We start from the raw sequence: 23,062 nt of genomic DNA on the forward strand, positions 1-23,062 counted from the left end.
TTTCTTTGTTGTATGCTTTTCAGTGCAGACATTATTAATTTGGAGACAACTCTTCCATGAAATTTTTCTCCACTTTCCATCTAAAGACTCTTTTTCAGCTACTATAACCCTGTCAGATACTGGCAGTTCAAAGGACAACTTATTTTCCTGCCTTCAAAATGGGCTGATGGATATTTCCTTCAAGGACACTTCTAGGAACTCACTGAGAAAAGCCAGAGACAGTGGGGGTGGGGTGGAGGAGAAAGTCAAGTGACATGGTAAAGATGGTGTTTCCTACATATTCTAACTGTCCATGGACATTTGGCTATCTCTGGGCTGAGGTTGCAGACTTAGCATGGTAAAAGTCCCCTTGTTTCTTCCACCCAACCACCATTGCTTTGATACTCATTGGTTTAGAAATATCTTCTCATAAAGACCTACTTAAAATATTTTTTCCTGATAACATGCATTAATTATGACAGCAGAACTGTGAAAAGTGTTGGCTAAATATAAATTTTATGAGGAAATTAAATATAAAGTAGCTGTGTCTTGTTTCCCAATAAGTCTTTAATAAGTTCATCTGTTTCACTACTCACTGAACCTGATAATTTGATCAAAAACTAGGTTTCCTTGGAGTGCATCCTATCACAGACTTGGTAGAAAGCTTTACTTTGTGGCAAAGCTCATGTGCAGCATTCTGACAGACACCCTTCCTTTTATTCAAGATATAAACAAACAGGCAACCTTTACTGAGCCACCGTTTTGGTGATGCTACTTGGTGATCCTACCTGTATCCCACCAAGTCCTGGAACTACAAATTGCTGTAAGCTGGAAGAGTGCAAAGGAGAAATATTGTACTTTGTTTGACCTGCCTGTTTCTTTTTTCAGTTTTAACCATGCCCAGAAGCAGAATATGAGACTAAGTGGACCTTTGGCATGATCTGGCATGGCCACTTATATGTTACTAGCTGAAAGAAGATTAGATATCTGTAAGTATTTCACTAAATTAATGGTTCTGCCATCCAGAGAGTAACTTTACTTGTGTCCTTTACGTTGTACTGTTGTCAAAATCTTAGATAAAAAAACCAGTTTTTTTTAGAAATGATGAGTGCTTTCTGAATCATGTGGGTTGCATTTAGGATGACATTTTAAAAGGATCTAATTCTCAACATTTGGCAGCACTTCCTCCTGGAGAATTAGACTCTTCCCAGGTAGCTCAGGCTGAATAGGGAAAACAAAAGCACCCGGTGTCCTACAGGTTTCTCAGACTGACATCCAAATTTCATTTGTGGAAAGCTTTCGTCTCTCCCTTGTCCTTATACAGTGAGTTCTGAGATGTGAAAGAGGTGATTTTATTTTTTCAGTTTTTTGGTTACTTATTTTCAGATAGATGATATTTGACTGGACCCAGTACCTTGAATTTTACTTGTTATGTTTGTATTTGTGGTTTCCATGTTTTGTAAACAAACCCATGCATCTATTTTTAGTGCAGCTATTTTAAGAAATTTTATCACATGCTGCACAAAGGGACACATGGCCCTGCTGTGAAAGTAATCTTGCAAAGACGTATTAGCAAATGCATTTATAGCAGCAGTATTCATGGAGGACCCGGAGAGCTCAACCAGGGAGTAAAAGTCATCTGCATGAGCCATCTGGAGTGAGTCCCTGACTGTGAGCGAAGAGTGCTCAGCACAGTGATGGGGAATATATGCAGGTCTCCATGTGCTGCCAAGGTGGCAGGTCCCTGGGGCTGGGGCATCATGGAGAGCTCCAGTCTGGGGTGCTGGGCACCTCCATGGGGATGGAGAAGGGCTGGGACCAGTTTTGAACCTCAGCCCATGGGCTGGGGACAGGATCAATGGATCCCATGGCCAGACCAGGGCTGTGGGAATCTGGAGATTGGCACTGCTGCACACTGTGGTACAGGGTAAAATCGGCTGTAGACAGTGGAAGGGGTGTCCCCAGGAGAGGTCAGGCAGGGACAGGAAGGGTTGTTCATGCCCTCAAGGCCCTGGAAGCAGCTCTAATATTTGCAAGACTCACAGAGACATCAATATTTGGGTGTTTAAGGATGTTTGTGGGTAACGTACTGTCAGTAAATTAGGTTGAAATTTGCTAAAGGAGTTGGCTTCTATTATTAACTTTTCTTGATCAAATCAATGCATTTCAGGGTGATAGTTCATAATAATATCTCTTTGGAGACCATTCTTGGCTGCGGATAGGTGCATGTACCATAGTCTGTGTGTGCATGTGACAGAATAGGATGGAATAATAGGGGTGAGCTGCTTATATGTTGTTATTTTTGTATTCCCTTGCTTAAATGAATAAGTCTTTACTTCTGCTTTGCATTTGGCACATTGGTGGTATTTAGAGTGTCTTATGATGCTGCTTTTCTGAGCCTTTCTCCCAAGGATTATCAGGTTGTACTGCTTGCTCCCAGCTGTTGCTTTTTGCTGTTGCTTTTTGCTGTGTGTTTCTAAGCTGCTGCACTGCTTCACTCCAGCAACTGCTGCACATTGATCTCTGATAGAAATGTCCCTGACATGGTATTACACCCACCAGACCATACATTCATCCCTTTGAGCATTAAGCCTTGCTTTAATGACCCTTACTTCTGCTTTGAATTTGGCACATTGGTAGTATTAAGTGTGCCTTATAACACTGCTTTTCTGAGCCTTCTAAGGATTATCAGGCTGTATTGCTTGCTCCCAGCTGTTGCTTTTTGCTGTATGCTTCTAAGCTGCTGTACTGCTTCACCCCAGAAACTGCTGTGAATTGATCTCTTACAGAAGTGTCCCTGCAGTGGGATTAGGTCCACCAGACCATACTTTCATCTCTTTGAGACTTGCAGTCCAAAAAGTGACACAGTACAACCCAGAAAGATGCTAAGAGTTGTCCGTAAGTGAATAAGCTGTGTAGAACAGACAGAGTCTTCTCAGCATTTGAAGACTTCAGGCTGATCTTTGGTAATTCACAAGCACATATTTTTCAGCTAGGGCCAGAACAAGCAAAGGTTTATGCATTTCTAAATTCACTGTGTGTTATAGGATTCATAGTAGCCAAAGAGACATATTTTAATTCAGTGAGGGATGTTAATTCTTTCTGGTTTATTGCTTTGCATTTATTGCTTTTCCTCACTGGTTTCCACCCAGCCATGGAAGCAGAATTGCTCAAACTGCAGAAGAGACTGCTTTATATTACCTCCAGCAAAAACATCCCATTTCCGGCAAGTAGGTAAATACATACAATATTTTTAGCCCTACTCTGCTGCCTTAAGAGGTACAGATGTGTTTGAAGAAATATCCAAAAGTTTTGAGGCATAGCTGAATTCCAGCCCTGAAACTTCTGAAACTTCTGAAACTTCATAGTGGTGAAACTACTGCAGTAGAAGGAGGTGCCTGAGAAGCCGTATGTTTGCATTGACCTGGGTTGTCCACCTGCATTAGTAGGCACAGTGAACCAGTAGGAGTGGATCTGTAGAGCAAAACAGCTGGCACGGAAAACCTGACATCCAAGATACACATATTTCAGGGAGATTTACATTGGATTAGAGTATGCATGTCCATAAGCAACTGGAGTGCCACAGAGGCTAGTGATGGGTGGCTTCTTCCAGATACGTTTCTTTTGAAAGACATCCAGGTTGTGTACTCCAAGACTGCTCAGCCATGTGAACCAAAACGTGATAAGTGGGGACGACTGGGAGGTTCACTTCAAAAGTGCAGTCTTGATCTGAACCAAAAGGCTAACATAGATGCACCTGTAATATTTTTCAGCCTGTCCTGGATTTGTAGTAAGTTGTTTAGGAAGCTACTCCAGAAATCTGGAAGCTCCACAGACATCTCAATCTTTTTCTTATCACAGTGCTGGTAAAGGTAGATAAATGTTCCGTTTCCTGAGCTAAATGTCTAGTTATGACTCAAGCAGTTTATTTAACTGGCAATAAAAACCATTGTGCATTTTGTTTCTTTTTAAAAAGGCCAATATGCTGCATTCCAGGAGCTCACGTAGATGGGTTGCTTGAAAGCAAACTTGCTATTTTCATTCAAGTATCATTAAGAGCATGTGAAAACTGAAAGAATTTCTTAAGACACATGGGGAAGAGAATCTGCATTTAATGAAATTTGCCAGGGGACGAAAATGATGGCTTCTTTCCTGTGGTGGTATTTCTACAATGAAATTGCCAAGGGGGTCTTATAGAACTGTGATCCAAAAGCAAATGGATCATCTTTCATTGTGCTTTCCTGTGGAGCAGAAGTACAAGCTCAAACACCTACAAGCATTTCTTGACTGAAGCTTTCACCTGTTTTATATAGTCTTTTTTTTTTCCCTCAGCTGAAGGTGAGTAGGTGTGAAGAAAAGCCTTCCAAACGTCTAAGAGCTGATGGAGGTGAATAGGATGCAAAGGACAAGTGATGCTTTTGTGCTGAGCTTGCCAGAGTTTTGTGCATGATTACAGAAGTTTTGTTCCTGAGTCAAGGGAGGAAGCTGAAGGCACTGATCAGGATACAGAATGTAAAATTGTTTCCCTACTGGAAGTTCAGCAGGGTTTTGTTAATGAAATCTGTAAAGCCAGGGTCTCATGCAGAAAATTTGGATGGTTCAGTCACCGTATGGTAACTTGAAAAAGGCAAAGTTAGCCCCCTGCCCTCAAGATAATTAAGCTACTGTCAGGAATCATTTTTCGACAGGGAAGAAGCTTAGGTCATGGGATGAGATGCTGTAAGACCTTCTCTGGACATCTTTGTAAATTTCAGGTCATTCCTCTTGAAAGATGAACTTGGGTAGAGACAGTCCCAGAGGGGTGATGAAGGGAACAGGGAGCCTAATGTTCTTGTAGAGGATGTTAAAAGACCATGGTTTGGTTAGCAACATGAAATAAAAACTTGGTGGACCATGATGGCTGTAAATACTTGAGAGCATTAACTTCCTGGTCAGAAGGACAAACCTAAGTGAAATGGCAACAGTGACACTGAAACAAATGGGTATTAAAAAGCCATGTATGAACTTAACGTGCAAATTGCATTCCCACCCATTAGAAGTGTGAGGCTCCCAACTAGCTTTCTCATGGCAGTGGGGACAAAAGCCCCATGTCTAAGACAGAGCTGGATAACATTTTCTGAAAGGAATAGTATGATGTGCCTGCAAGAGGAGAGGATGGGATTTAATGACCCTTCTGTTTCCTGATACAGAGCTGTTGGAACACCTTTAAAAAAAAAATGCCAAAAAAAAAGGAAAAAATCAGCTAAAGGCAGATAAGCAAGTAAATATATTTATGCATTTTGTTTCTTCTTTAGGATCATGTTCTAAATGTCATATGCCATCAAAATAAAGATAGTGTTGTATTCTTTACTGACAGAAGTGCGTTATCCAATACAGAGGTCAAATGATGATTATGTTCCTGCCTGTGCATTGGGTTTAGATACTTTGCACCCATTTTTATTTGCCTGGAATTTTACTTGAAAAATTTACATGCTGTAGCAACGTTACATGTGCCTGTAAACAGGAAGGCTAATTATTATAGCAATATGGATGAGGTAATGGAGCGTGAGTGTCAGGAGTGCAACTGGTGAACAGGCAGATAATAGACTAATGACTGAGATTTTGTAACCTGTCAGAAAACCAAGAGTTCTACATGAGATGACTGCAATATTGTGCACTGGGAATGTGTAGGCTGGAAATGGCCAAAAATACCAATTGAAGACACATGGTTTAAGTTGAATATGTGCTGCTGGTAATGACTGAGGCCTGGCTGAGTGCTTAATGAAATGAAGCATTTTAAATAATGGGAAAGTATAGGATGAACTGTTTGAAGATTTGATTAAATATATGCAGACAGGAGCTATGATCTGGTTTCTTTCTTGGGTAGTTACAGCTGGTCCCTCCTAGATGATGTTTGATCAACTAAACATGCTAGAAGTTGTGTAGACAAAGTCCTACAGGTGAAGATGGTCTTGAGGGAAGACTGCTTAAAGGGGACTGATGATGTCGGATCCACTGTCAGTGAGAGACAGACAGATAATTAGTCTACTAATTGTGGCTAATGGGTAAGCACTTGTGTAACAGCCCCTTTTATGCAGTTTCTGTGGCTCAAATACTTCCAGAGCACCAAGATACACTGTGAAAAACACTTACATATTAGATAGGAGACACATTAATAGAGCTACATGCACACTTAGGTCAATAAGGGTAGATTACTGCAAAAGATGGCTTTCCTTGCTCCCCCTGAATATCTGCAGTGTCTTGCTCTTCTAGTGTCTCAAGGGAAGAGTAACTCAAACCACATGTGTGATGCAGAGAATGTTGTAAAATATTGATCTATGTTGGAGAGGTCTTTCCATGATCAGCACAATGGAAACAGTTAAAAATAGCTATTTGAAGGAGGATAATTACTTCTGATGCTAGAGGAAATAGAGTCTAGTATTTTACATTGCTCACAGGTAATATTTAAATGATTTAAACAAAACACAAACCAACTCAATAAACTTGTTAATAAAAGCACTCCTTTCCTTAAAGCCGTTCAGTAAAGTGATCATATGGAAATTTTGATAGGCAGCATGGCTTGTAAAAAACAAACAAAAAGACACAGAGTTTTTGTTCAATATTGATGTCAGATGAGCATAGTGCAGCACCTCAACAAAGTGTGAGTTTGAATGTGGTAGCATTGTTCCCAGTAGATCCAATGCAGCAGTTGGACTTTGACAACATTAGTATTATACTGTAGTGGCCTTGCATCTGGCAGATGTTCCCTGAGGCAGGGGGCAGAAGTCCCCTGAGAGAATATATTCCCAGAAGGTTGCTGGAGGGGGCAAAGATAAGAGAAGAACAGTTGGAGAAAAATCCAGCTGGGAACAGGTCAGGCTGTGCCAAGAACCTTTGGGCTAGGAGGAACATTGCAGCAGAGCTGTGAGAGCATTGGCTGGGGAGGCCTCTGTAAGCTGCTCCAACCTCAAAGGGAGTGCAGGCTTGCCAAGGGCAGGGGGACAGATGAGAGAGAGTTGCCATACTTCGTGTTCATTGGACCTCAGGTTCCTTTGAGGAAGTGCTGACGCTTCTAAGAGCAGGCTGTTGGAGTGAGTCTAGGTTGTTCCTTGAGGAAGGTGAACATGTGAGCTGTTCAGGCAGCAAACCTGGTTATATGCTACTAGTATAGCAGGTAGGATGCTGCATGACTTAATTAAGTGCTGAGCTTGGAGTGACACAGTTTAATGTGGCACTGAGCAAGCTGCCTGCAGGGCTGGGGAGGAGGTGGTTGCTCACCTGAGATAACCTTGGCAAGGCTGCTGAAATTATGACCCACCCTTTATACAGGGCTCAGTGAGCCATGACACTAGAAGCTGTTATCAAATGCTCCTGAGCTTGCTATCCATCAAGGGGTTAAAGAAGAAAAGCAGTCGGAACACATGCTTTTGTTCGAAACACAGCAGATCTACCAAATCTAAAACAGAAAGAAACTCTGTGTCTGCATGTAAGGGACAATCTCTCAGATGCATTAAAAAAAAACTTCAGAGCAGTTGAAAGTACTTCAAATGCTTGAAAATGGTTTTTAGTTTTTCTTACAGTGTTGTTTGGTTTTTTTCTTTAATAACATCTAGTAAAGAGTGCTTTTTACAGCTATGCTAGGAGTGACAAATGGAATGGAGGTGGTGTAGAAAAACATATGGCCACCCTTTGCCATCTGGGGGGGCACCAGAGAGCGACTTTTTCACTTAATCCACTTCCTTGGAGAAGGATACCCATGCAAGGGTATGAGAAATCTCATGTAAAGCACTGGGATTTGAGGTGGGAGGACCAGGACCATGCACATATCAAGACTGCTGTCCAGCTTCTCAGGGCTCTTACTGTTATTTGTCAAAAACCACATTGCTACTCTTAATTCGATTCTCTGAAGATGTAAGCAGACATCTCCTCTGCTTCTGGTTAATTAAAAAAGTGGTACTTGCAGAGTATGTTACAGCAACAGTTGAGCTGCAGTCAGGGAGAGAATGGAAAAAAACATTCTCCAGACATGTTCTTTGAGATATGACAGTGCTAAAGTAAAGAAACAAATACAGTGGTTAAGTGAGGGAACCAGAGTAGTAGTCTGTCAGTGTGAAGACTCACTTATATGCATCAACCTGAGAAATCTGCTGCACTTGCCTCTCTTTGAAATGCTTCAACAACAAACTTCTTCCTTCAACAACGTGTTCTCAGTTAAATCCATATCCAAGAAGGCTACTGCAACACAAGCTTTGTATTTTATGGGGTTTTTTTGCATTTCATAGTCATTACTACAAATGTGCAGAGAACGTCCTGTGTCCTCTCCTAGATTTGACCTCACTAGGTGTTTACAAATCAGTACCCTGCAAAATAATTGACCCTATACCATTAGGAGTTGAAAGTTTGATTAAATGCTGAAAATAACCAAGACTTGAGATACATAAGAACTATAGCAAAGGTCATTACCATCAACAAAAATTAAGGGAAGATAAATTTTACTGATTGAACATATTGCCTCAAGAACTGAAGGAATAAATAAATGTGCTGTTGCAGGACACAATGTTCTCTGGACATTAAAAATAATGCATTTACCGCAAGAGGGAAGTGTTTTTCCTTTATTTTTCAAAGTTTAAATTAGTGCAAACTCTCCTAAGGCTTGACATGTATGTCTCCTTAAAAAATTAATTGTGAAATACCATACTGTATTTACTACACAGGCCTCCCTGTGTTCCCTTCTGGTTTTGTGCACCATTTGCTGTGCAGAACCCAGCGTGCAATAGTTTGTTCATGCATTTTGGTGTTTGTAGCATGCATTTTGATGGCTTTAATGTGTGCATGACTGTGGGTATATTTTGGGGGGCAGTTGTTGCCCAGGAAAACGGAAAATGATTCTAGCATAAAAAACGTATTTTCCTTTGTGCATCCTCTGTAGTGATACCAGTGCTTTCTACAGCTGATGTTCGTGAAGTTGTAGGTTCTCAATGTCTTGGACACATCCAGCACTCTGTCACGTGTGACTGCAGGTTGCAAGTGGACTCAAAAATTAAGGGGAATTGGAAAGATAGAGAGTGTGATTACACAGGTTTTGGGGTTTTTTTAGGGAGGCAGGCTTAAAGTCTTTTTATTGTGACCTACCAAATGACATTCAAATTAATTATGTTTAAGAAACCCTTCGAGCCTGTTAATTTCTGCCATCATATAAAACACCTGACTGCCACATAAAAGAATTCTCCAATGAGAAGAGTGCTGTGGGGAACCTCATGGTATTGAAGTAAACAGTCAGCTCTAGCCATTGGTTTGCTTTTCTCCTGAAGCTTTATAAAGATGAAAAGCAAACACTGTATGAACCTATGTGTTTTATAGTGGTTACAGTCCTACTCTCGAATTTGGGCAATGGTAGTGTAATGTTCTGTCACATAAATGGGGAGATATCATTTGCTCAGGAAACAAAAATAATTGCATCATAGAATAAATGTTAAACGTACTTGACCTTGAAAGTACGGATGAAGAACTGTAATTTCTTTCTTCCATTTTTAAGGTTTCATGAACTCTACAGAGATCTGGATGGATGAACGCTCTGAAGAAGAATCTGACTGATGCATGGCAGATGGACTAAGTCTCACTAAAGAAGAAGCCACACTAACTCTCCGTGGCCACCACTGAAATGACATCACATGGTATCTGTTAGCAAAAATTGTTCTGTCTAGTTCAGCTATGTAAACACATGTTACTGTCATCTAGTGATATGAGTCTTTCTGAGGACTCAACAACTAGGCAAGTAAAAAAGGTATATTGTAGCAGGCTACTTGATTACGCTTGAAGAAGTCTTGTAGCTCATGAAATTAAAAAAGAGATGAAAGACCTCTAATATTTCCATTTTAAGTTCCGTCTTTCTTTGTTGGTGTGTTGAATGGGTACTGAGCCTGAATCCATTAAATGTGAATGAACTAAAGCCTGAATTGAACTTAAATAAATAATGATTAAACTCTTTCCTCCCTTCTGAGAGGTTAAGCTGTATTTTATTAGCCCACCTTCTGGATAACCTGGCTCAAGACATCCTGGCAACTATTGCTCTCTAGTGGAAACTGTTTGCATTATTGACTTCAGTAGAGCTAAGATGTCTCCTGCTGCCTGTACTTATGTGGTGCCACCATACAAAGCTCTCAGAGCACTTAACTTATCTTACATAATTTTCACAAAGCCCTTTGCCTGTCAGGTTGCGTAAATATGTCTCTGCATTTTCATTGAAGCCAATGGGAGTTTGTGTAATTTGAGATTCCATAAATGTTTTTCCATTTTTTAAAATTTTCTTCTTTTAAATCTGGGCTTGCCTATGGTCCTTAGGTTGGAAAGCTGCAGACCAGGAGGATAACCTGCCCTCATCCCTCCAACTTCTTTGTATATAGGGGAGCACAGAGACGTTTTCCCTCTGAACGCCTGAGACAAGTATCTCAAAACTTGCACAGTCTTGGATCATCTAAGCACAACTAGTTTGGTAGAATGTGGCAGGAGAAGGAAGGAAACACTTGGAAGGCCTGACTCCAGCTTCTTCCAGCTGATTAGGGAGCAACATACGAAAACATTGGACTGAGAGTAGTAGTGGTTGACTTTGTGCTAAGGAAATGATGACAGAACACTTAGTGTTAAAGAAGTAGTGACAGAGCGGCAAAAATTTTTGTCACACTCTTTTGCCCATAGTATGGTGAGAGGAAAAAGAAATAGAGGGGAGAAGAAAGGAGGAATAAAACAATATCGAGTTATAGAGAAATGTTGAAAAGATTGTGTTTGATTCTCAGCAACTTATTTCAAGATTGATGGTTAGCTGGAGGGGAGCTGTTGACTTATGGCAGTATTTGACTATTGCACTGAATTTATGTTACTTGGCAACGGTAACACACATTAACTAAGAGTGCAGCACACCTCCTGGCTTGTTCAGCCAGCATTCCTTCAATCACGCAGACCAATGTGTGAGGCAGAGGTCATATCTGTGGCCTCTACCAAATTCCTTGTAAAATTTAAGTGCAGCTGCTTCTCTTAAAATTAAAGGTTATTTTAACTATATTACTTTTCCAAAAGTACTTGACATAACACAGGGAGGACCCTTGCTTCTCTTTCAAGGTCATTAAATGATTTAGCACATCAGGTTTTATTATGCCTCTCTGCAAGGCACAAACTCCTTCAGGACAGAGCTGGGATTTGTTGTGCTTTTTCTGCCTTCCCAGAATTTGCCTTTTCCATCACAGGTGGAGAGCCAAATATTGGTGTTAAGAGACACTGGGATATGTAAAAAGAAAGTCACAAAAAAAAGGAAAAACAAAGAATGCTAACTAGGAATAGCTGAATTTTACTAGATCAATTGGTTTGTTCAATGAACTTGCTATTTTTGTTTCAGACCAATTTTCTTAGATTGTATCTTTTAAAATCTGCTGTCTAAAGAAACAAACAGCAAGGAGGCTAAGTTTTAGAAGATTCACCATCACATTTGCAGCTTTACCAGGGACTGACCAGAACAAAAAAGGAGACCTGTGCATATCTAGGTGACTCTCCAATCAAAGCAGGATCCTTCCACCCCCTCTCCACTCCTCTTTCTACACATAGCGAGTTGACCTTGACTGACTGCCGGTTGTCCAGCAAGCCACTCCATTCCCCATCCTCAGCAGAACAGGAAAAAACAATACGATGAATAAGCTCATGGGTAAAGATAAGGACAAGGTGGTCACTTCTCAGTCACTGTCATGGGTGAAACAGATTCATCTTGGGAATAGTAATTCGATTGATTCGAGGGTGTTGTGATTCTCCACCTCTATTCCACTATCATGAGATCTCACCTGGAGTACTGCATTCAATTCTGGAGTCCTCAGCACAGGAAGAACATGAATCTGTTTGAGATAGTCCACAGGAGGGCCACAAAGATGATCAGAGGGATGGAGCACCTCCCCTATGAGGACAAGCTGAGGAAGTTGGGCTTATTTAGCCAAGAGAAGAGAAGGCTCTGGGGAGATCTTATACCAGCCTTCCAGTACTTATATGGGCTTACAGGAAAGCTGAGGAGGGGCTCTGTATCAGGAATGCAGGGATAGGAAGAAGGGGGATGCTTTTAAGCTGAAAGAGGGTAGATTTAGATTAAATACTAGGAAGAGATTTTTTACTGTGAAGGTGGTGAGGCACTGAAACAGGTCATTCAAAGAAGTCATCAATGCCCCATCCCTGGATGTTTTCAAGGCCAGGTTGGATGAGGCGTTTGAGCAACCTGATACAGTGAAACATGTCCCTGCCCATGGCAGGGGGGTGGAACTAGATGTTTTCTAGATGTTCTTTAAGGTCCCTTCCAATTCAAACTATTCTATGATTCTATGATTTATTATCAATTACTAGCAGAGGAAGATAGTGAGAATGAAGCAGAACTAGCAGAGGAAGATAGTTGAGCAACAAAGTTGGTGAAGGGGCTGGAGAACAGGTCTTATGAGGAGCGGCTGAGAGAGCTGGGGTGGTTTAGCCTGGAGAAGAGGAGGCTGAGGGAAGACCTCATTGCTCTCTACAACTACCTGAAAGGACGTTGTAGAGAGGAGGGTGCTGGCCTCTTCTCCCAAGTGACAGGGGACAGGACAAGAGGGAATGGCCTCAAGCTCCACCAGGGGAGATTTAGGCTGGACATTAGGAAAAAATTCTTTACAGAAAGGGTCATTGGGCACTGGAACATGCTGCCCAGGGAGGGGGTTGAGTCACCTTCCCTGGAGGTGTTTAAGGCACGAGTGGACGAGGTGCTAAGGGGCATGGTTTAGTGTTTGATAGGAATGGTTGGACTCGATGATCCGGTGGGTCTTTTCCAACCTGGTTTTTCTATGATTCTATGATTCTATGAAATAAACTAAAACTGCCTTCCCCCCTCTCTCCACCCCATTCTTCCCATATCCAAGTTCACTTCTGACTCTTCCATTTCCCTCCCACTCCCCAGGTGGCACACAAGATGAGAAATAAGTGTTGTAGACAGATGATAAACTTTCATTTCTGCTGCTCCTTCCTCCTCACATGTTTCCCCTGCTCCAGCAGGACCTGAGGGGTCCCACCCACAGGAGACCTTCACAAACTACTCCAATGTGGTTTCGTCCTATGGGCTGCAGTTCTTAAAGAAATGCTCCAACATGGATCTGTTCCACAGGGTCCTTCAGGAATAGACTGCTCCAGGGTGGTGGATTCTCTGTGAACCACAAGTCTTGCCAGAATAGTCTCCAAGCAGAATATTTAGAGACAGCCCTTGGAAAGCTGCTGGAAAAATGTGTCTTTCTCTGCCATTGGTGGGAATGTTCCCCTTGAAAGGCTGAGTTACATCTGTCACATCAGATTGGTTCAGCTTGGCATTTAGGGCTGTATTAAAAACATGTTCCCTTGAACAGAAAAGGAGTTAAAATTCAGGAACTTTAATCAGTAACAGTTTCAGCAGCTGAATGCATCCATGTTAGAAGTTAAAAGATGAGTTGATGGAGGGAATATAAACCCAGAAAGCATCCACAAAATGAAAAGAAGAGGTACTGTGCCTCTCAAGCAGTCCTCATTTGAAAAGTCTTGAAAAATATTTAGTAGAGTTGTAAGCAAAAAGAGGAGGAAAACTGAAGCTGAAATGTACCAGGGAATCCAAGTGTTAACATTTCCGTTTCTCGTGCCATTACATGATAAATCAACTGCTTACCGAGTGATTTGCTCATGTTGGTGAATTTGGAGGAAATAGAAAAGGAGAGAATAATGACAAAACATTTATTTTGCATTTGGTATACAAAATGACAAAACTATGTAACATTTTCCTAAGACATTGTTTCATTTATAATCTATAATCATAGAATCACCAGGTTGGAAAGGACCTATTGGATCATCAAGTCCAACCATTCCTATCTGACCTTAAACCACATTCCTGAGCAATAATAAACTAAGCTAAATTTGCATGACAATACAGTCCAACTTTCATGCTCTGCGCATACCATAAAGATTTCATGAGAAGATCAACTTTTAAGCAGCGAAGTTCTAAAGCTCTACTCTTACACTGAACCAAAGCTATGATGCCAAGGCTTCTCAGGGCAAGGTTACTCATTCATTAAAAAACATTGGTTTTCATTAAAAGTGGGACAGAGCAAAGCTCTTAAGAAATTACAAACCTGATGGCTCAGTCTGGGGGCTGAATTCTGAAAATTTGATGAGTTTTATGTGGTTTACCCCAGGGTAAGTTTGGTATGTCAGTTTAACTTAGAAATATTACTTTTTTTTTTTTACAAAGAATAAATATTTGCAATTAGATTCTGGTTGCTTGACTTTATCAATTTGCTTAGTAAATAAAATAATAGGTACATGACAAGTGTTGTGAAAGACTAGTTTACGTTTAGTAGCTTTTCCCCCACCAGGTGAACCAGGAGTACAGTGAGAAAGAGAAAAGAATGGGAAAATACACAGCCTCCAAAACTAACGTAACAACAAAAACCTGAAAGTAAAACATGTTTCTTTACTGTGTAAAGTGTTTACTGCTAAGCCTAACACTACTGGTGTAGCAAGCCTGTTTTAGAAAAATTACTGAAAATACAATATGATTAGACAGAAACTATGTGGATATTTTTTGTTTCTTTACTGCAGGAGGGTATTGCTACATAGGTTTATCTTAAAACTTCTTTCCATTTCTAAGCTTATGAAGAAATTCAATAAGTGAACTGGTCAGGAATTCAGCTGAAAACATGGTGCTTCATGATGTTAGATGAAATTTTAAAATTATGACTTGGTAGCTTTTGAATTAATGGTGGAAACACAACTCTATTATAAAAATACAGCGCCTTTTTCTATCAATACTGTTTTCATTGTACTCTCTTTTCTCTCTGACTTTTCAGAATGAAAAGGAGAACAACATAGGAAAAGGGAAGCTGAATAACAATACATCTTGTTCTTTGGAAAAGGTAAATGTGAGAAGATATACACTGGTTACAAAGACAGAAAAAAATGTGAAGAATGTGCAAAAAATCTATTGCAAAATAAAAACTGTTTAAGAAATGCTATAAAAATAGTCAAAATTTTAATTTATTAAGGAATTAAATTACATGAGATACTAGTGATGCAACAATGTTGTTATTTGTTTTCACGAAAAATTAAAGGTCTCTGATGAAGAGCTTCTAAAATTGGTGTGAGTTCTGGGGACATCAAAATGCTACTGAAGCTGTTAATATGTACATAAGTGGCGACATATAAATAAAATGTCATCACATATAAAATGCATCCTGAGATACAGCTGGAGAAAATTATTATAGCATTTCTCCCACTGGAAAATGAAATGCTATTTATTAAATTAAAATCAATATGTATCAGGTATGGCCTACTTGCAGGAAGGTCAACTGCTGAACACAGTGTCACTTCAGCTACGTAATTTTGATCATGTTAGGACTGCCAAGGACAGATAATTTTACAGCTTGCCATAAATAATAAATGGATGCTTAAAAGCTCCAGATGAGGATACAACAAATCTCATTGTCTTCTCTTTGCAGTGTGTAGTTTCGCGCAGCTGTTCAAAGCTTGTGAAAATAGGTACCATGCAGTTCTGGCTGTGTTTTACATCACTTCTGTAGCGTCAGTGTAATGGACTGATCAAAGCACCAACTGATGGAGAGATAATGTATGATACTTGAAATGTGGACTTCTTCTGCTCATTGCAAAAGCCCTTCTGAATGCTGCTTTGGATTGTTTCCAAAGTTGCAGACAAGGTTCCAGGTATCAGTGCCTAAAATCCTACAGATTCCCCCACTTAATTAGGCAAAATTTGCTGTAATAATTTTAGAAGAGGAGTACCTGTAGTTGCAGATGGAATAAATTGACTAGAGAAGTATCTAGCATGGAGTAGATGTGCAAATTGACCATTGTTTATTGGTCTTTAGCTATTTATTCAAAGAAAACTGAAAATATGCTGAACTGCAACTACTTGGTCTTTATTCTTCAATATCACTAGGTTCAGTGGACATATGAATGGCAGCCTAAAACCATTGTGAAATTAATTTAGTATGAATACATTGGAAAAACTGTCAATAGAAACCTTACCTGCAGCCTATATCTGTTCCGAAATACTCATGTACTTTGGTGTCATGTCTTTGAGGGGAGAAGGTTGTTCATTTTAGATTATTTACACAAAGCAGGATGCACTTTCCTTAATTACCATCAGAACAGCTAGATAATTACGAGCATTTTCAAGCAGGCTTGTGAAGAACATGATTTTTATTCCCTTTTAAACTTCACTAGATTCAGGGGATTCATATACGCCTGTGTTTTTCTACTTCTAAGGGATCAGTGGGAGTACTAAGCAAAGCAAAGCTATCAGCAGAGGCTTAAATTCACTGAAAAGGGTATACAGCTTCACTGAAAAACTTTTATGGTGTTTTCAAATTGAAAAAGACCAGTGACTTAACATCAAAGACTAGAAAACTGTTTTCTCCTTCTAGCCATTTCTCATTTCTTCAATGAAGTTCTGCTTTATTTCTGTGCAAAGGAGGCTGTATGCTCAGATTCATTGCATAACTGAGTTTGAAACTCCTTTTTATGACTCACACTTCAATGCTGACCTCTGCAGCTGCTTGGATTCTCTGCATTTAAAGAGAGAGTATGAGTCAAATGGCTTTCATTGTTAAGACGCAGACACATTATAATACACTCAGGCTGAAACTAATTTAATAAGTAAGGATGCTTTCTGTTGTATCAAAGATTGCTTCCCGCAGACCGATGCATTACCTTACATTACATAAACCCAATAGCAGTAGATAGTTTTGCTAAGCCAAAGCATGTATGTATACAAAAATGGGAATGAAGTCTGTGGTCCCTCTTGAGCAAAGAGTAAACTCCCACTAAGGGATAGCAGGTGCATTTGCATTTGTCTTATGAAGTGGAAATTACATAGTGGCTTTAGATGTCTGAGAAGTGATTTGTGTCTCAGTCTGTGCCAGCTCCATGGAGTGTTTTGTAGACTTTAGGGCATCTAAACAGTTGACTCCCGCTGCTGAGCTGATAAAAATGTGTGCATCATACATGTACTGTGGGGAGCTGCAACCATACAAAAACAATGTAGCACCTGACTCTTCAGGCTGACATAGAAAAACTAAAATTATTTCTCCTCTGTTCTCTTTTTGTCTAATGTATTTGACTTAGCTTTAAACCTAGAATTAGAAAAGATACATATGAATGGCATGCCAAATGATCTGTCTCCTACCCGTGTTGCAAGACAAATTTATTCCTAAACCCTTCTTCATGCATGTTCCATTACCCAAACTAGAAAAGCCCCTGGGATGGGGTTTCATTACATCCCCAGAAAAATCTGTCTCAGTGCTTTCCCCTAACTTACAATTAGAGATTTATTTTTATTTGTTCCTAGTATCCACTTCAAAATCCTTTCTGCAATTTATGTTCATCGTGTTTTGTCCCATCCCATGTTAACAGATTTGAAGACTGTTTCCATTCCTTCTTTGTTCATTTCCTCTTCTGATTAAGAAGTTCTTTCATGTCTTTGTGTAGGCCACATACCCTAAGATTTTGATCATTTTTACTGTAACAAGTTTTCATGTTTAAATCAGTGAAAAAGTAATTACTTGAGTAAAATAATTGTGCTAAATATTGGAAAGTTCAAATCCTAATGCCCTGATGAACAGCACTTCTTAAATAAAACTGCTTAATACAGAGATTTTTTTTTTAAATCCTTAAATTGTTATTTAAGGCAATACAAATGCACACACACACGCACATATATACAAATATATATATGTGCGTGTGTGTGTGTGTGTGTATCGTAGGTAGTCTGCAAAGATAGAGAACAAAGATATGAATTCAATGTTTCATTCCTGAGTTTCTTGAATTGTTGCTCTAGTGTTGCATGAAAATGATGGGTAAAGGAGAAAGGTTTACCTGTAACAGCTCCTAGATATATTTAAGCCTCCTGAGCAGTTTTTCTTGAGCAAAAGCACTTTAGTAGAAAGTGAAAAATGCATGCTTATTGGAATGCCACTTATTCTACCTGAAATGAATGCTAACAGAGTTTATTCTGTCAGTGATATTTGTTGTTGTTACTGTGATGTGCCTATGTGTTCGATGGCTTTATGAATTTCCTTGAAAATGTTGTTCATCTTCTAGACTTGAATGGAAATAATCATAAATGTCATCCTTCTTTAGATCCTGACTATACAGAGCAGTTAAGAACATTCTTAATTCTGAATAAAAGTTTCAATTTCACTACTTCAATAAGAAAAAAATATGCGCTTAACACTAAGCATATTTTAAAGTTTTTGCTACATCATGATGTTATTTTCTGGTGGCCTGCGTTTCTTCAGCATTCAAAAAATTCAGTACTGTCTGATTTATTGCTTGTTACAATTCATCTTTCATTGCTACCTTTCATGCTCTTTTGTTGTTCAGATGCTCACTGCTGCTATAAATAACACTTTTGTGTGAGTATGAAAGAATAGTTGCCTCCAGCAAATACCATTGTATGTTGTCACTACATTTGTGAAGGTTAAAGATTAATGCTTGAATAAGGTGCTTAATAATGCTCACTTTAAATATCATATCTTCTATTCACTGGCATTATTTTTCCTTCTTTTGCTGAGGAAGGAGGTTTTATTGAATAAGAATGGCTGTAATAAGTATTTGAAAACAGTGAAGAGGGAAGTTGCTTTATAGATGCAAATGTGTCTTTGGATGGAGAACTTGTCTTAGTACACGGAAATGTTGTGATGTCAACCTACAGTTAAAGGAGAGGCTGTAAATTTTAATTTTCTTGCAGATGAGAATACTGAACTTGTGGTTGTAGCTATGGTTTAAGCAACACTGTGTTTCTTCTTAGTTAGCTCAAGTGTTCTGCTTGTCAACTTTCAAGATCTTTGTTCTAAGCACCAAACACTTCTGGCGATACATGGAGCCTACCTGCCTGGATGCCGTATAGGGTGCTGGAGAACAGAGGTGGAAAGCTTAAGTCCTATTGTGAATTCATAATTGCACAGACAAAACTGGTTTGTCACTGCACTGAGTAGGACCCAGAGATGAGCAGGTGTTACCAGTAAAGCCCTGATTTAGGAGACACTGCCTTGTTTAGTGGTTGATAGGAATGATTGGACTCAATGATCCTGGAGTTCTTTTCCAACCTAGTGATTCTGTGATTCTGTATGGCATCAACATTACTGACTGAAAGACAGAAAACGAACAAAACAGCTGCTGGTAAAGTAGGAGGCAGGATTCTCTTTTATCAAAAGGCAGTGATTTACTTGAAGTACTGGATCTCTTACGTATCAGGCTTAGTGTGTTTGTTCTCAATCCCAGACAGTTCCTGCAGAATCACATCAGGTCCTTCAGATCCTGTTTTAGTTTAGGTAACTGAAAGCTCATTAATTTTTTTTGGCTTTCAACAATCACTCTGAGCAGAGCACTTTCAGAACTTCAACACGTCAATTTATAGAAAGGTTTGGAAGGGCAAAGTAGAAGAATAAGGGTTGTGGGAATGAAGGGAAGAAGGTTTCTGTGAGCTAGAAATTCTGCTTTCTAACTTACTCCATTTCAAGGTAGGATAATGAGATGTGTCTGTGCAGCAGCTGGAAATACTTGAAGGTATTCCCATATCTCATGGATATGAGGCAGTGGAAAAGTCAATGCTATGGGAGAGCCCTGCAGTAGTGTTGCTAAGACTCTGTTGAGCTTCATGTAGTTTTTTCAGTTTTGTCTCAACTCCAAATTCCTGCTGGAACTGTGTGGGCAGAACTGGTGTGGCAGTCACCTTCAATCACCTTTAGAAACCCATCCTGCTGCCTCCTGCATCTGTAGGGAAGTTTCTGATGGTTCTAACGGGCAGCATGTGGGGCTCCTGGGCATGCTGGGATCTGGCTGGATGAGTGCGATTGCCAATTTTTAAACATCAGCATATTTAATTTTCATTCCCTTTTTCCTGTGGTAAGAATCATAGAGTACTAGCTCTTTCTCAAGATCCTCCTCCTTATCATCATGTGTACTTAGTCAAACCCTGATTTACTTTTCAAGGCAAACCATAAAAGCTAGCTGTGTTTTAAATGCTGGCATTGTCTGCAAACTTCCACTTGAATTTGGAAACAAGAAGGATGCCTCACACATAGTGAGCAGCTCATTTCTGCCTTTTAAAGCCTAGGCCCTGTACTATGTGTTTTATTTTCAGAGAATGTGTGGAGTTACAGTGGTTTTTGAAAAGTTATTTGAGGAAAAAATTGTCATATACTGCAAAATGTTAGAATCTGATCAGCGATCAGCTGCTTGCAAGCTGCCATTTTCAGGGTTTCTTACACCAGATTGTGGCAGTATGCATGGATGTATTTTACAAAAAAAGGCATGCCACAGAACAGCTGTGTTATTTTTTTTTACAAAAATATAGTTAAGGGACAACAATTATGTGCAAATGAAATTTAATCTCCTCTCTTCAGGCTGGGGAATCAAATAGAGCTTTCGCTGTGTGCTGGGAAAAAATTCATGTTCACTTTGGCCTCCAGAAGAAAGCTAAGTGTCAAGGGGTGCAATGCTTCATTTTAATGTCATACAGCACTGCCTTTTCCCCACTGCTCAGATACGTAGGATATGCCAGAGCGAGTTTGGCAATTCACTTCCACAAGTAGATTTGTTTTGCTCAGACCTGCAAGCAAGATCTCCATCCCGACTGAAACCCTATCAGCAGCAATTAAACACAATGTGTTCATTAATGAAGTGTCACTATAGAGGCCAGGAAATTATCAGGACATGGCCACTCAGGCAGCGCAGTTGCTTCACAAGCAGACTGCTCCAGCACACATCATCTTGGGTGGCCTTCAGGGTGCTCCATGCTGTGAAATTAGATGTTACTCACCTGTTTCAATTTAATTGTTGGTGTTAAATTGTCAGGTTAACTCTTCCATCTGAAATGCAGCAATAAAGATGCAGAAACCACAAATAGCCCAACACATTATTTATCCACTTCATAGCATTCAGAACTAACATGGTTTTGTGGTCTATGCTGTAAAAAAACACATTTAAAAACCCAGGCACAGTGTTTACACTGCAGGTGGTGACTAAAGCCTTAACCTACCCACCAGTCAAACTACTTCCCTAAGCACTTTCCCCATGGGATATTTTGTTTTATGAATTTTGGAAGTCTTTAAGAATTATAACTTCATCTATGCTTAATTAAACTAGAAAAAACAGTTACCTGACCTCAAGCAACAAAGCTGAAATTTTCAATTTTCAATTTTCTTTTCACTGCAGTAGTGAGTTCGTACTTCTTCTCATCACTGTTTTTTAGCATAGTTCCAAGAAGTAGTGCAGTAGAACAGGTTTAAAAGCTGACACGTACCCAATCTCAGCTAGACTAAGCTATGGTTATGCTATGATGTCATATAGTCTCACGTTAACTTTGAACAGGTATCCCAAAGACTTCACTATAAGTTAGTTAATGCGATTGCTGACCTAAGATTGAATATGTAGAGAGTCTGTGATGAATTAATAAAACATACATTCTTCTTTTTCCAATTACAAAATTGGAATGTGAAATTGCACATATATATCATACATATGTATCATTTACTGTTCAGTCTTTGAACTCTAATCTATCTGACAGCATAGAACAGTGATTTTAAATTCACCTATTCCTAATTATTTGATCTGCTCCCTTGACTATCTTAACCTTCTTCAAACAGAAGAGATTTGTCTTTGGAGCTGGCTAGGATTTGAACAGAACAAATTAGATACTGACATGACTTTTTTGAAGCATAATTAAAATGCATGACCAAGTCACACTTCCATACCTTTAAAAAAGCATTTTATTACATAAAATATTTAATCTGGGACAGTTAATCGATATTTATCTTGCAGGACTATGGCAGTGACTGTAAAAAGGCAAGCCATTGATCCTTTCTTGAACTCATCAGAAAAGATCTATAATAAAATTATGGGCTAAGATTGCCTTATAAAATTCAAGCAAATACTCCTCAAAGTTGAGTAGTGTTTAAATCAGTAGACCTGATCATGCAATACTGTGATCTACTCTGTCCAAGAGACATTGGTCCCTGATATGCTAACTATTTGGTAGTTTCTTGGATGTGCTCATCAGCATGAATATTGCCTGGTGTTTTGTTCTTACCTGTGTGGCACTGCAAGACAGAGATCTCACCCACCTGAGCAAAGGACAGACACACTCATCAAAAAGGATAGCAGAAACAACAAACTTTTGCCTCAGACACCTTGCATTTTGGAACTGAAAAAATAAGCCAGATGCAAAGCATGCAAATCTAATTAAGGTCCTGGGCTTTTGTGGGGAGAAGCTGTAAAGGAAAGTTTTTAAAGTTCTTCATTAGAGCCTTTGTTCTTGATTGCTTTTTTAGATCTTGGTCTCAGTTTGCCTTTCAGCACTTCTTACCCATCTGGTATGGGTGATGCATTAAATGCACGAACTTGTTTTTATTTTTTTCTTTTAGTAAAGTAACTCTACTTTCCCATATCTATTTCTTGGATGTTAGTTGAATATGCAGGAAGCTCTGAAACATAGTCTGAGCCATTAAATAGCTACAAATTGTACACACACATGCAAATCTATGTATAAAGTCTGACAGGTATTTCTTATAAAAAAGGGCATGTTTTATGGATTGCTGCTGTTGAACTTCTCATAAAAGGGAATTGATACAGTATGTGGAATATTTCAAAGTGGAATATTTTGATTTAAGCTAAAGTACAGTTAAGTCTCAGCAGTTGTGTTTTCCAAAAGTTAGACAGAATGTCCCTCTGATAGCATGTTGTCTTTGAAACAGTGTTTTTCAGACACTGTTCTTTCTTTAGAAATGGTAATGTCTTATATTCAGGATGATCAGTGCTGAACAGATGTCTCTTCTTCTGTAATCGACTTTATTTGGAATTTTCTTCTTATCTGAAAAGGCAAGGTCAGGCAGAAAGCTGGAGCCAGCTCCAAATTAGCAAGATATTTGACTGTTGCAAACTTTCATAACATTAAAATTAGACCTTGGAAAGTAATAGAATATGAATAAGATTTCTGGGAAAGTGTATACATATGCATGTAAGTTGGAAATATATTCTGTCCCCAGATCTTGTCTTGCTGTACACGATTGAAGAG

General features: G+C 39.4%; 1 long non-coding RNA gene across 1 annotated transcript; it reads left to right on the forward strand.

Moving 5' to 3' along the window:
* The first annotated feature begins 1,589 nt into the window (after positions 1-1,589).
* On the forward strand, positions 1,590-14,851 carry LOC138721687 (uncharacterized). The gene is made up of 3 exons (XR_011337601.1): positions 1,590-1,636; positions 9,494-9,632; positions 14,820-14,851. It is a non-coding gene; the product is annotated as an uncharacterized lncRNA (long non-coding RNA).
* The last annotated feature ends 8,211 nt before the right edge of the window (positions 14,852-23,062 follow it).

The sequence above is a fragment of the Phaenicophaeus curvirostris genome, chromosome 6, assembly GCF_032191515.1.
Source record: "Phaenicophaeus curvirostris isolate KB17595 chromosome 6, BPBGC_Pcur_1.0, whole genome shotgun sequence".
Lineage (NCBI taxonomy): Eukaryota > Metazoa > Chordata > Aves > Cuculiformes > Cuculidae > Phaenicophaeus > Phaenicophaeus curvirostris.